The following is a 12,812-nucleotide window of genomic DNA, read 5'->3' as shown; positions in this document are numbered from 1 at the left end:
GCGCCTGGGGCAGAGGCCAAGGAGGGCCATCTTTGCTCCAAGAGACAGAGAGGAAGGAGAGGGGGAGGGGTGGAGAAGCAGATGGGCGCTTCTCCTATGTGCCCTGGCCGGGAATAGAACCCGGGGCCTCTGCACGCCAGGCGGATCTGAGCCAACCGGCCAGGGCCTATGGTATACTAGTTTTAAAATATTAATAAAAATATAGGTATATCCTCACATTTTCTCTTTCTTTTAAGAATGCTATATTAGAAAAACACTCAATTTATTAGACACGGAGGTATAATAAATTAGATTAGTTTTTCAAATGTGACTTGTTTGACTATAATTTAATTCAATTCATTATAACTTTTCAAGAATATAGATATAAACCAAAATATTGCCCTGAATTTTACTTATAGCAAAAATTATAGGAATAAAAAATAAATTACTTCATTTAATAAAGTGGCTGAGACAGATATACATGGTGGGCAAAAGTAGGTTTACAGTTGATTGCATAGAAAATAATATAAGCCCTAGTGGATGGCTCAGCAGTAGAGCATCTGCTGGGCAAGTAGATGTCCTGGGTTTGACTCCCAGTCAGGGCAAACAGAAGCGCCCATCTGCTTTTCCAACCCTCCCTCTCCCCCTTCTCCCTCTCTTTCTCTTCCCCTCCTATAGCCATGACTCTACTGATTAGAGTGCACTGGCCCAGGTGCTGAGGATGGCTCCGTGGAGTCTCTAATTTAGGTGCTAAAAATAAAAATAGCTCACTTGCAAGCATGATCCCAGATGGGAAAAACACCAACCCCAGACAGGGGTTGCCAGGTGGATCCTAGTCAGAGCGCATTAGGTAATCTATCTTTCCTCCTCTCACTTGGAAAAAATAAAAAAATAAAAAAATATAGTAATGATTGAATAATACAAGAATAAACTGTTCCTCGTGTACTCAACTATGAACCTACTTTTGCCCCATCCTGTATATTATTTTTTTCTGCCCGTAGGTGGCCTTTTTATTGTTCATTAGCAACTCTACCTACGCATAGTATGAGAAGTTTCCATGGAATTCATTAAAACATTCAAACATTATTTATATCATTAATTAAATGATTATTAAAGTACTTACACTTGGTAAGTACTAGGAATATATAGACAGACACGGCACTTGACCTGAAAGAGCTCAGAAATTATTGGAAGAAAAACATACATAAGCAAAATAACTATAAAACAGTGTAAATCCTATAACAAAGTTTAAAATTATAACAAAATATAAAATTTTGTGGGTAGTAACATGCAGTAATTTTAAAATAATTTGCATAGATGGAGGAGTAGGTGGGAACTGAAAGTGAGAGTTTTCCAGGTAGAAAGAACAGCACATGCAAATGTATGTAACTACAGATATTATGTGGTGTTTAGGGAATTAATAACTTTGGTTTGGCTGCAAGTGCAGGAAGTACGTAGTGATAGGAAGAAAAGTCAGTAAGGTAGGTATGATAACAAAGGATCTTTTAATGTCCTATGAAGAATCTGGATTTTATCCAGTTGTGCTAGGGCAAGTTGAAAGATTTTAATAGGGCATCAACATAATCAGATTTATACTCTAGAAAGGTAACTCCTGGGGAAGAGAAAGAGACTGAAGACTGGAAGGCCACTTAGGAAACTATAAAAATAACAAAGGTGAGAATTAATAAAGGCTGGGGAAAGAAAGTGGGGTTGGCAAGAGCAAGATGTCTTGAATGTTTAGAAAATATTTCTCAAAGTACAGTCCAGGGACTGTTATGGGACTTGAAGATCCTTTCAGGGTGTCCATCTATGAGGTCAAAATTATTTTTGTAAACACCAAAGTATTATTTAAATGTTATTTGACTTCTTTCACTGGGTGGATATTTGCACGGACAGTGTAAAAACAATGGTCGGTAAAAGTACTGACATATTAGCAAGAATTAAAACACTAGCACGAAAGTATATACTGGAATCATATACTCCTGTATTTTTTACTACACCTCCACCCCCACAGTAGAAAATATAGTTGCACTTTAGAATATCCATGGTGAAAAAGAAAAATTACTGATTTTGTTAATTCATGACCCTTAAACTTCTTTTAACACTGTAATAAATCTGGAAGTTTTCATAAAGCACATCTGTTACATACTGAAGTAACATGGTTGTCACCGGAGGAAAGACTTGTCAATTACCTGAACACTCTTCTCATGACACCACTCTTTTCACTCTGTTACATAAAAGGCTATTTGGCAGACAGTTTCTCAAAAATACAAGAGAGCCTGTTACTTCAAGGAAAATAACTTAAAAGTATTTGTTGCCAATGATAAAATTCAAATGTTCAACCAAAAAAATAAAACTTCAGAAAACCTGGCCACAGTGAGCTTGAGAGCTCCCCAGTACTTAAACTTTTGTCATAAAATTGGTGATGTTTTAACAAGTATGATTTTAATAATATACTGAATAATGAAATATGTCAACATTTAGAATACCTGCATAACTTAGTGAATCAACATCTTTCACTGCATGAAAGTTACACAATAGATTTTAATGTAAAAGATTAACAAATTCATTGACATGACTTCAGATTTCACATTGCAATTAATCTTTTTTTTTTTTTTTTTTTTATGTGAGTGTAGGGGAGATAGAGACAGACTCCAGCATGCACCCTGACTGGGATCCACCCGGTGACCCCCATCTTGGGCCGATGCTTGGCTATTTTTAGTACTTGAAGCAGAGGCTGGAAAGAGCCATTCTCAGCATCTAGGGCCCACATGCTCGAATCAATCAAGCCATGGCTGGAGGAGAAGGGAAACAAAGAGAAAGAAGGAAGAAGGGTGGGAGGAGAAGGAGATGGTCACGTTTCCTGTGTGCCCTGACCGGAAATGGAACCCAAGACTTCACATGCCGGGTTGACACTCTACCGCTGAGCCAACTGGCCAGGGCTGCAATTAACCTTTCATCATTAAACTACCACTGGCTGAATTCTAATGTGGTATCAACTACTTCAAAAAACTTCTCCCTGTACCAACTACATATTTGTGCGAGGCTGGACATATGCTCCAAATAATATATCACAATAAATTGCAGAAGCATCTAAGAGAATTTAGCTATTTTTCATTTAGTCAAGTATTAAAGAAATTGGCAGAACTGTAGAATCATTCTATGGTTCTCAGTAAATTTTTGTTTTGGAAAATAAGTTATTTTTTCTTAAGTGAGAGGAGGGGAGATAAGACTTCCACATGTGCCCCAAATTTGATCCACCTGGCAACCCCTGTCTGGGGTTGATGCCCATACCAACTGAGGTATACTCAGCACCAGGGGCCAATGCTCAAACCAATTGAGCCACTGGCTGTGGGTAGGGAAGAGGGAGAAAATGGGGGGAGGGAGGAGAAGAGAAGCAGATGGTGACTTCTCTTCAGTGCCTGGACTGGACTGGGAATTGAAACTGGAAAGTTCATATGCTGGGCCAATATTCTATCCACTAAGCCAAACCAACCAGGGCTGAAAATAGTTATTTTTCAAAAAATATTACTTATGTCAAAATATAATTTGTATTATTTATAAATGAATATTAAAATTTTTATTTTGAATTTTAAAAATATATGTATCAAAAGATATAACCCACATGACCGAAGTTCTTTGGGTCCTTAATAATTTTTAAGAATTTAAGGGGGTATGAAATCAAAACATTTCAAAATTTTGGGTTTAGGAGGTAGAATCCGTAAAACTTGTTGACTAATTAAATAAAAGAAATATGGTTAAAGGAAGATCTCAAGATGGTTCTCAGATAGTACTGAAATAAAGAATACAGGATAGGGATACAGTTTATGTTGCGAGAATGTGGGTTAAAAAGATTTTGAGTTCAATCTGACATGGTGAGTCCTACAAGACATTTAGGAAAAATCTGAAACTCCGAGCTCCAGGCTAGAAATATAGAAAGGCATATCTGTGTCAGTTCGGCTAACAAACAGGCCTGGCATAGAGTCCATCACTGATTTTGAGAGCCTATTATGCCCAGAAAGGAGAGATCATCAGATGAAAATTAGTGGAGTATTAACGCATTTCAAGTGTGAGAAGAACTGTTGCATACTGTCTGTGAAGTTGTATAATGCACAGTGCCAAGAAGAGCCTTTTACATAAATTACAATGTGAACAATCCCCTCAGAGCTGTGAAGTACACAACCTGCTTGACCTAACACAGCAAACCAGGAGAGGGAGAGAGCCAATCAGCCAGAGGATTGGTCAGAGAGGTGAAAGTAATACTTGAAAAAATGTTATAAGGGATTCAAATTAAGAGAAATTCTTTAGAAGTTTGCAAAAAAAGAAGTTTTAAAGAGAGGTCAAATAAACTACAGTAGATTAAAAAAAAGTCAAAGAAGAATTTTCTTAAATTCTGACTAGGTAATAAAGACTAGTGAATATTGCATTTTTTTTTTTTTTTGTATTTTTCTGAAGTGAGAAGCGGGGAGGCAGAGAGACAGACTCCAGCATGCGCCTGACTGGAATCCACCTGGCATGCCCACCAGGGGTCGATGCTCTGCCCATCTGAGGCATTGCTCCACTGCAACCAGAGCCATTCTAGCACCTGAGGCGGAAGCCATGGAGCCATCCTCAGTGCCTGGGCCAACTTTGCTCCTGTGAGCCTTGGCTGTGGGAGGGGAAGAGAGAGACAGAGAAAAAGTAGAGAGGGAAGGGTGGAGAAGCAGATGGGCACTTGTCCTGTGTGCCCTGGCTGGGAATCGAATCTGGGACTTCCACACACCAGGCCGACGTTCTACCATTGAACTAGCCTGTGAATATTGCTTTTTAAAACAAATTAGTTGGTTGTCAAAACAAAAATTATGATATTTGGGGGATGATGCTTATGGCTTTTTTTCTTTTTTTAAATACAGGAGAGATTTGTTTATATTTACAGGTTGGGGGAAGATAATTCTGAAAAAAAGAAAAGAATGGAGTGTTACTTGAGTGTCTACTAAATTGTGGCAGTATGGTAGGCATTTGTAAAGGTAGGAGAGAGAAAATAGAAGAGAAAGCAAGGTAGAGAAAGCATTGGGATATCTAACTTTGGTGGAGATTGTCCTTAAATAACATGATTAGAGAGAGAAGGATGAATATAGTGCATGGGTAATTTTAAAATATAGTAACACTTCGAATGCTGTTAGACATTATTGATCACTTATCTATTCTGTTTCCATCTTCTGACCTAGATTATACATAGATCAATCTAGCTAACCTATGTTGAGTTTTTTTAAAGGGTTGACTAGTCAGTCTGTGGACTATAACCTGAGCCCTTGAGCTCTCTTCCTTTGATGTAATTTGGATATTACACTGTGCATTAGCAACTCTGCTCTAGTGGTTTTCTCAAGAGAGAAGAAAGAAAAACGCTTAGAATATTACACATAGAACCTGACCAGTTGGTGGTGCAACGGATAGAGCATTGGAATGGGACTCAGAGGACCCAGTTTGAAACCCTAAGGTTGCCGGCTTGAGCACAGGCTAATCCGGCTTGATTGCAGGCTCACTAGCTTGAGCATGGGGTTCCTGGCTTGAGCATGGAATCACAGAGATGACCCCACGGTCGCTGGCTTGAGCGCAGGGTCGTTGGCTTTAGAAAAGGGTTGCTTGCTCTTCTGCAGCCCCCGCCTCCAGTCAAGGTACATATGAGAAAGCAATCAATGAACAACTAAGGTGCTAAAACAAAGAATTGATACTTCTTATCTCTCTCCCTTCCTGTCTGTCTGTCCCTCTCTCTGTCTCAGTCACAAAACTAAAAGAGAGAGAATATTACACATAGATATTAAGCCATAGATTAGATACAAAATTTAACTAACCTAGTGTTAAACTAAATTTTACTAGTTTGAGGTAGATGTAATGTAAGGCAGAGATTTATCTCTTAAACTAGACAGTAAAGGTAAAATTTCATAAATGCAGGTGAAATAATTTCATAAAGAGATAAATATTAAACTTTATCACTAACAACTGAATGTATTATTTGAATTTCCCTATTTCCATTGTTTTAACAGAAAGCATAAAATTCAAGATTTGGTTAAACTTCTTAATTCAATAGGAAATGGCTTATTCTTGGTGAATTAACTGAATATTTAACATACTAAGAAATTTAATACCATACTGAGTAACCAAAATAGAAGTCAGAAAGCTGACACAGCAAACAATTATTTAAAATCTAATATTATAAAACAAAAATTATCTTAAAAAACCCCACAAAAGTAACTTTCCCCATTTTTAACAATCATCCTAAAATATATCCTTAAAGAAAAAATTAAATCTCTCTTTATTTTCTTTAATTCAGTGAGAGAAGCAAAGGCAGAGACAGACTCCTGCATGTGCCCTGACTAGGATCCACCCCACAAGCCCATTACAGGGTGATACTCTGCCCATCTGGGGCGTTGCTCTGTTGCTCAGCAATGCAGATCTTCTTAGTTCCTGAAGCAGAGGCCATGGAGCCATCCTTGGCACCCGGGGCCAACTTGCTTGAATCTAGCTGTGGCTGCAGGAAGCGGGGAAAGTAGGGGTGGGGAGAGAGATAGAGAGGGGGAGAGAGAGAAGCAAGAGGGGGAGGGGAAGAAGCAGATGGGCACTTCTCCTGCATGCCCTGACCAGGAATTGAACCCAGGATATCCACATGCCAGGCCAACACTCCACCACTGAGCCAACTGACCAGGGCCTAAATCTCTTGAAAAATTAAACACTTTTACTGTTGTGAGGAACAGGTTAGTTCAGTTCAACAAGTTGTTTATATATGTGCTTCTGCTGTGTCAGGCAGGGTGTTAGGTACTTAAAGATAAACAAAAGTGAGTTGAAGGAAAGTGATATGTAAATTGTTTCTCATAATCTGTTTTGTTCCTTATTTTTACTGTGAATTATGGTATTTATAACATAAAACATTCCATTATGAAAAATGATATTACCATACTTTAGCCATTATGAATCTCAGCATCAAAACTATCATCCCTTTTTTTTTTTTTTTTTTTTTGTATTTTTCTGAAGTGAGAAGCCGGGAGGCAGAGAGACAGACTCCTGCATGTGCCCAAACGAGATCCTCCCAGCATGCCCACTAGGGGGTGATGCTCTGCCCATCTGGGGCATTGCTCTGTTGCAACCGGAGTCATTCTAGCGCCTGAGGTGGAGGCCATGGAGTCATCCTTAGTGCCTGGGCCAACTTTGCTCCAATGGAGCCTTGGCTGCAGGAGGGGAAGAGAGAGACAGAAAAGAGAGGGGGGAAGGGTGGAGAAGCAGATGGGCACTTCTCCTGAGTGCCCTGGTTGGGAATTGAACCCAGGACTTCCACACTCAAGCCAACACTCTACCACTGAGGCAACTGGTCAGGGCTTACCATCCATTTTTAAAATATTATAATTTTTTTGTGTGTGAGAGAAAGAGAGAGACAGGGAAAGAGACAAGGGAGAGATGAAAAGTATCAACTCTTCATTGAGGCACCTTAGTTGTTCATTGATTGCTTTCTCATATGTGCCTTGATGGGGGTAGCAGGGGAGGGCCGCCAGCCAAGCCAGTGACCCATGCTCAAGCCAGTAACCTTTGGGTTTAAGCCAGATGAACCAGCTCTCAAGCCAGTGACTTCAGGGTTTTAAACCTGGATCCTAAGCATCCCAGGCCAATGCCCTATGCACTGTGCCACCACCTGGTCAAGCTATTTTCAACTTATTACGGAAGTTTCCAAACATATACAAGCTCTCATGTACCCAGTATAAGTCATTCAGCTTCAAAAACTAACATTCTGGCACTTTTGTTTTATCTATAATCTCCTCAGCCTCCCCCATACTTTTTTCTGAACTATTTTAAAGAATCGGACATTCATAATTTCACTTGAAAATACTACAGTATGGCCTGACCTGTGGTGGCACAGTGGATAAAGTGTCGACCTGGAAATGCTGAGGTTGCCGGTTCGAAACCCTGGGCTTGCCTGGTCAAGGCACATATGGGAGTTGATGCTTCCAGCTCCTCCCCCCTTCTCTCTCTCTCTCTCCTCTCTCTCTCTCCTCTCTAAAATGAATAAATAAAATAAAATAAAAAAAAAAAAAAAAAAAAAAGAAAATACTACAGTATGCATCCCTAATAGGTAAGAAATGTTTATTTACTTATTTATTTAAGTGAGAGAAGGGAAGTAGAGACTGGCTCCCACATGTGCTCTGACCGGGATCTGCCAGGCAACCCTGTCTGGGGCCAATCCTCTGCCCAGCTGGGGCCACCCAAGCATGAAAGTACTCTTAGCACCTGAGGCAGAGGCTCCATGGAGCCTACCACAGTGCCCTGGGCCAATGCCCTTGAATCAACTGAGCCATGGCTATGGGAGAAGAAGAGAGAGAGAGAGAAAGAGAGAAAGAAAGGGGTGGAGAAGCAGATGTTCACGTCTCCTGTGTGCCTTGACTGGGAACTGAACCCAGGACATCCACATGCTTGGCCAATGTTCTATCACGGAGCCAACTGGCCAGGGCCAAGACACTTAGTTTTGATACCACTACTGGTTCCAGTCTAATACTCAGTTCATGTTCAATTTTAACCCAATTATTATCTCCTCCAACTGATTATTTTGAATTAGGATCTTAAAAAAAAGTTCATACATTTGTAATTTAAGTTTAGTATCTTCAAAAGCCCTTACTACACCTTTCACCTAAATTCTTCTCTGCTTCTATCTTACTGTGACTATGTTTATTTTCCATTTGCCCTGATTTCTGTACTGATTCCTATAGTTAACTCTGACTTATACATGTAACTATAAAATGCTCAATTCCTTTTAGGAATAAACCAGGGAAAAAAGGAAGAAATAAGAAACCCCATAATTTTTCAGTACCTGTGAATATCAAGCATCTATATGAGAACTGTACACTTTCACTTATGCATAAAATACACTAAATTTTATAACTTCAATTAAATTTGGAAATGGCCTTTAAATACTGAATCAAATACTACTTTATGAACTTGACAGTTACCATGCTTTCTTTGGTAAAATTTGGGAGACATGGTACTAGATTATACATTATCGTTCTACAACACAAAGTATGTAACAGTGTTTAGATGAAGGAAAGATTAGTCAATTTGTATTTTCAGCACTTCAAAGGAAACTGCATATCCACACAAGATCTTGATAAATGCTAAATTGAAGAACCTCAAAGTAAAGAGTTATGGGAGTGTGTTTATGTGTAAACACAAGCATTAACAAAAAGGATTTAGAGTTTGGGTAAGTAAAAAATAACCCTGAAAAAAAAAAGTCATTTATTGGTAAATAGCACTACACAAGAATTGCATTCTAACATTATTATGATGCCTTTCTCTTTACGTATCAAATACCTAGGAAAGAATGTGTATATTTAAAGAATGAAAAGATTTATATGTAAAGTACTTTCCTTCTCCAGGATGCCTGCCTTTCCTACCAAGTGCCACCTTAATTATCTTTCTTGTTTCAGTACCTTTCATGATGAATAATCTATATCAGTTGTTCCATTTTCTGACTAGTGTCATCGCCTCCTCCTCTCTATAATCTATGTCTCATTTCCATCATGCTGTATCCACTTATCAAATACATGGCATCTCTTCTTTTCTCCCCCCAATCCCTGCAACATTTAGCAATGCTGACCGTTCCCATTTAGCTCTTTTCCCCTTGGCCTTTATGACAAAATGGGATCTGAGTTTTCCTGGACCTTCAGGATTATTCTGTTTGATCGTTTTGCTTTACATCATTATTTAGGGACACCATTTAGTTTGTTATATTAAAAAATTATTTTTTGGCCCTGGCAGGTTTGCTCAGTGGTAGAGCATCAGCCTGGCGTGCAGAAGTCCCGGGTTCGATTCCTGGCTAGGGCACACAGGAGAAGCGCCCATCTGCTTCTCCACCCCTCCCCCTCTCCTTCCTCTCTGTCTCTCTCTTCCCCTCCTGCAGCGAGGCTCCATTGGAGCCAAGATGGCCCGGGCGCTGGGGATGGCTCCTTGGCCTCTGCCCCAGGCGCTAGAGTGGCTCTTGTCGCGACGCCCCTGAGGGGTAGAGCATCGCCCCTAGTGGGCAGAGCGTTGCCTCCTGGTGGATCCTGGTCGGGCGCATGCGGGAGTCTGTCTGACTGTCTCTCCCCGTTTCCAGCTTCAGAAAAATACAAAAAAAAAAATTATTTTTTTAGTGTATTAATCTTAGAGAGGAAGGGGGAGAGAGAGAAACAGGAACATCGCTCTGCTCCTGTATGTGCCCTGACTTCGATCCAACTAGCAATCTCTGGGCTTCAGGATGATGCAGCAACGAACCGAGCCATCCAGCCAGGGCAGTTCGTTAAATTTTTTATTAGATAATTTATACATACTATGTTTACCTCAAGGAATATAACTCTAAGCCTGAAGTTCTCATTACTGTCCAAATTTTGGTTCCCTATCTTTAATTGTATCCAAGGCAGTTGTATTGTGCTGTCACCAGTGGTGGGATTCAAATAATTTAACTGGTTCTCTGCTATAGTGACCATTTTATTTTATTTATTTTTATTTTTTATTTTTTTGGGTATTTTTCTGAAGCTGGAAACGGGGAGAGACAGTCAGACAGACTCCCGCATGCGCCCGACCGGGATCCACTCGGCAGGCCCACCAGGGGGGCGACACTCTGCCCACCAGGGGGCGATTCTCTGCCCCTCCGGGGCGTTGCTCTGTTGTGACCACAGCCACTCCAGTGCCTGGGGCAGAGGCCAAGGAGCCATCCCCAGCACCGGGGCCATCCTTGCTCCAATGGAGCCTCGCTGCGGGAGGGGAAGAGAGAGACAGAGAGGAAGGAGAGGGGGAGGGGTGGAGAAGCAGATGGGCACTTCTCCTGTGTGCCCTGGCCGGGAATCGAACCGGGGACTTTTGCACGCCAGGCCGACGCTCTACCACTGAGCCAACCAGCCAGGGCCTATAGTGACCATTTTAAGGATAAAAAAGTGATATACCAAAAGGCAGTTTACTATTTCCTGCATTTAATACTTAAATAAGAACAATAAAAAAGGTACACAAAACTAGATTATAAAAAAGAGCTTTAAAATACTAATAAAAATATTAAATAATACCTGACAAAAAACGAAACTGTTATTTAAGATATCTCCAATGAAAGCTTGTCAACCTCTGGTTTGGCACTTTTTAAAAATATTTATTTATTTATTTTTATTTTTTTATTTTTTACAGGGACAGAGAGAGAGAGTCAGATAGAGGGATAGAAAGGGACAGACAGACAGTAACGGAGAGAGATGAGAAGCATCAATCATCCGTTTTTCGTTGCGACACCTTAGTTGTTCATTGATTGCTTTCCCATACGTGCCATGACCGTGGCAGACGGAGTAACCCCTTGGTCAAGCCAGTGACCTTGGGTCCAAGCTGGTGAACTTTTTTTTTTTTGCTCAAGCCAGATGAGCCCGCACTCAAGCTGGCAACCTCAGGGTCTTGAACCTGGGTCCTTCCGCATCCCAGTCCGACACTCTATGTACTGCACCACCGCCTGGTCAGGCTGGTTTGGCACTTTTTATATGTTTGTTTACTGAAGTAACAAATGCAAGGGAATTAAAATGTAGTATTTCATCAAAGGTATAATGAGTTTTATGAAATGAATAAATAAATATTACAAGCATAGTTCTGTCAAATGTTTTCCACCTGTGGATGAAATGAACATTACTATGGGCTCTTAGAATACACTGTTGTGCAGATGAAAGTTAAAAAAGAGTAAGGAGAGCAAATTTGTGATTTTGATATTGGCAGCTACCCAGGTGCCCACCTTAGAGAGAACCCTGATTTTAAGTGCCATTTTAACCACCGGTTCGCCAAACTCAACAAAAATTAGGTATCAATTCTGCTGAACTGGTATGAACTAGCTGAATCCCACCACCGGAATGTACCATTACTTCAAACTTTACATTCTCAAAAAAGTCATAAATGTCTTTTTCTTAATGAGAACAATAATGAGAACAAGATTAAATGAGATGTTTGAAAAAAGTATAAAAATTTATAATGTCTTTAAAAATGATAATAAATTGCAGATTCGAAATATTATCCTAGATTGATGGTCATAGGTTACATTTCAAATGTCATAAATATATATATATATATATATATTTTTTTTTCTTTTTCTGAAGCTGGAAACAGGGAGAGACAGTCAGACAGACTCCCGCATGCGCCCGACAGGGATCCACCCGGCATGCCCACCAGGGGTGAGGCTCTGCCCACCAGGGGGCGATGCTCTGCCCATCCTGGGCGTCGCCATGTTGCGACCAGAGCCACTCCAGCGCCTGGGGCAGAGGCCACAGAGCCATCCCCAGCGCCCGGGCCATCCTCGCTGCAATGGAGACTTGGCTGCGGGAGGGGAAGAGAGAGACAGAGAGGAAGGCGCGGCAGAGGGGTGGAGAAGCAAATGGGTGCTTCTCCTATGTGCCCTGGCCGGGAATCGAACCCGGGTCCTCCGCACGCTAGGCCGACGCTCTACCGCTGAGCCAACCGGCCAGGGCTCAAATTTCATATATTAAATTAAAATATATGAAAATAAATGAATGACAAGGAGTGAAAAGCTGGCTCTTGCATCATTACTCAACTTCCACAAACTGAAATCATTTAATTACCTATCTCCAGTATTTGAACAAGGTTAAAATTGGTAACAAATTTGTACACTTTAATAGACTTAAGAATGCATTTTCTGTAAACCATATACCTCATTAGTACCAAACCAAAACTGTCATAACTAAATCTACTGTTTCAAATAAATAGAGAATATCATGCTTATAAATATAGACTTTAAAAGTCTCAGGTCAATTTTTGCTAAAATGAAAACCATACATGATAAAAGTTTCCACATATATTTTAAT

The 12,812-nt window shown here is 40.3% G+C and overlaps 1 protein-coding gene across 2 annotated transcripts in view; it reads right to left on the bottom strand.

Annotated features, from left to right (window-relative positions):
* USP15 (ubiquitin specific peptidase 15) overlaps window positions 1-12,812 on the bottom strand; it is a 162,108-nt gene that overhangs the window by 59,276 nt on the left and 90,020 nt on the right. The window lies entirely within an intron of this gene.

The sequence above is a fragment of the Saccopteryx bilineata genome, chromosome 2, assembly GCF_036850765.1.
Source record: "Saccopteryx bilineata isolate mSacBil1 chromosome 2, mSacBil1_pri_phased_curated, whole genome shotgun sequence".
Lineage (NCBI taxonomy): Eukaryota > Metazoa > Chordata > Mammalia > Chiroptera > Emballonuridae > Saccopteryx > Saccopteryx bilineata.
The sequence above is the reverse complement of the archived record's forward strand: the minus strand, read 5'-3'. Positions and strand labels throughout refer to the sequence as shown.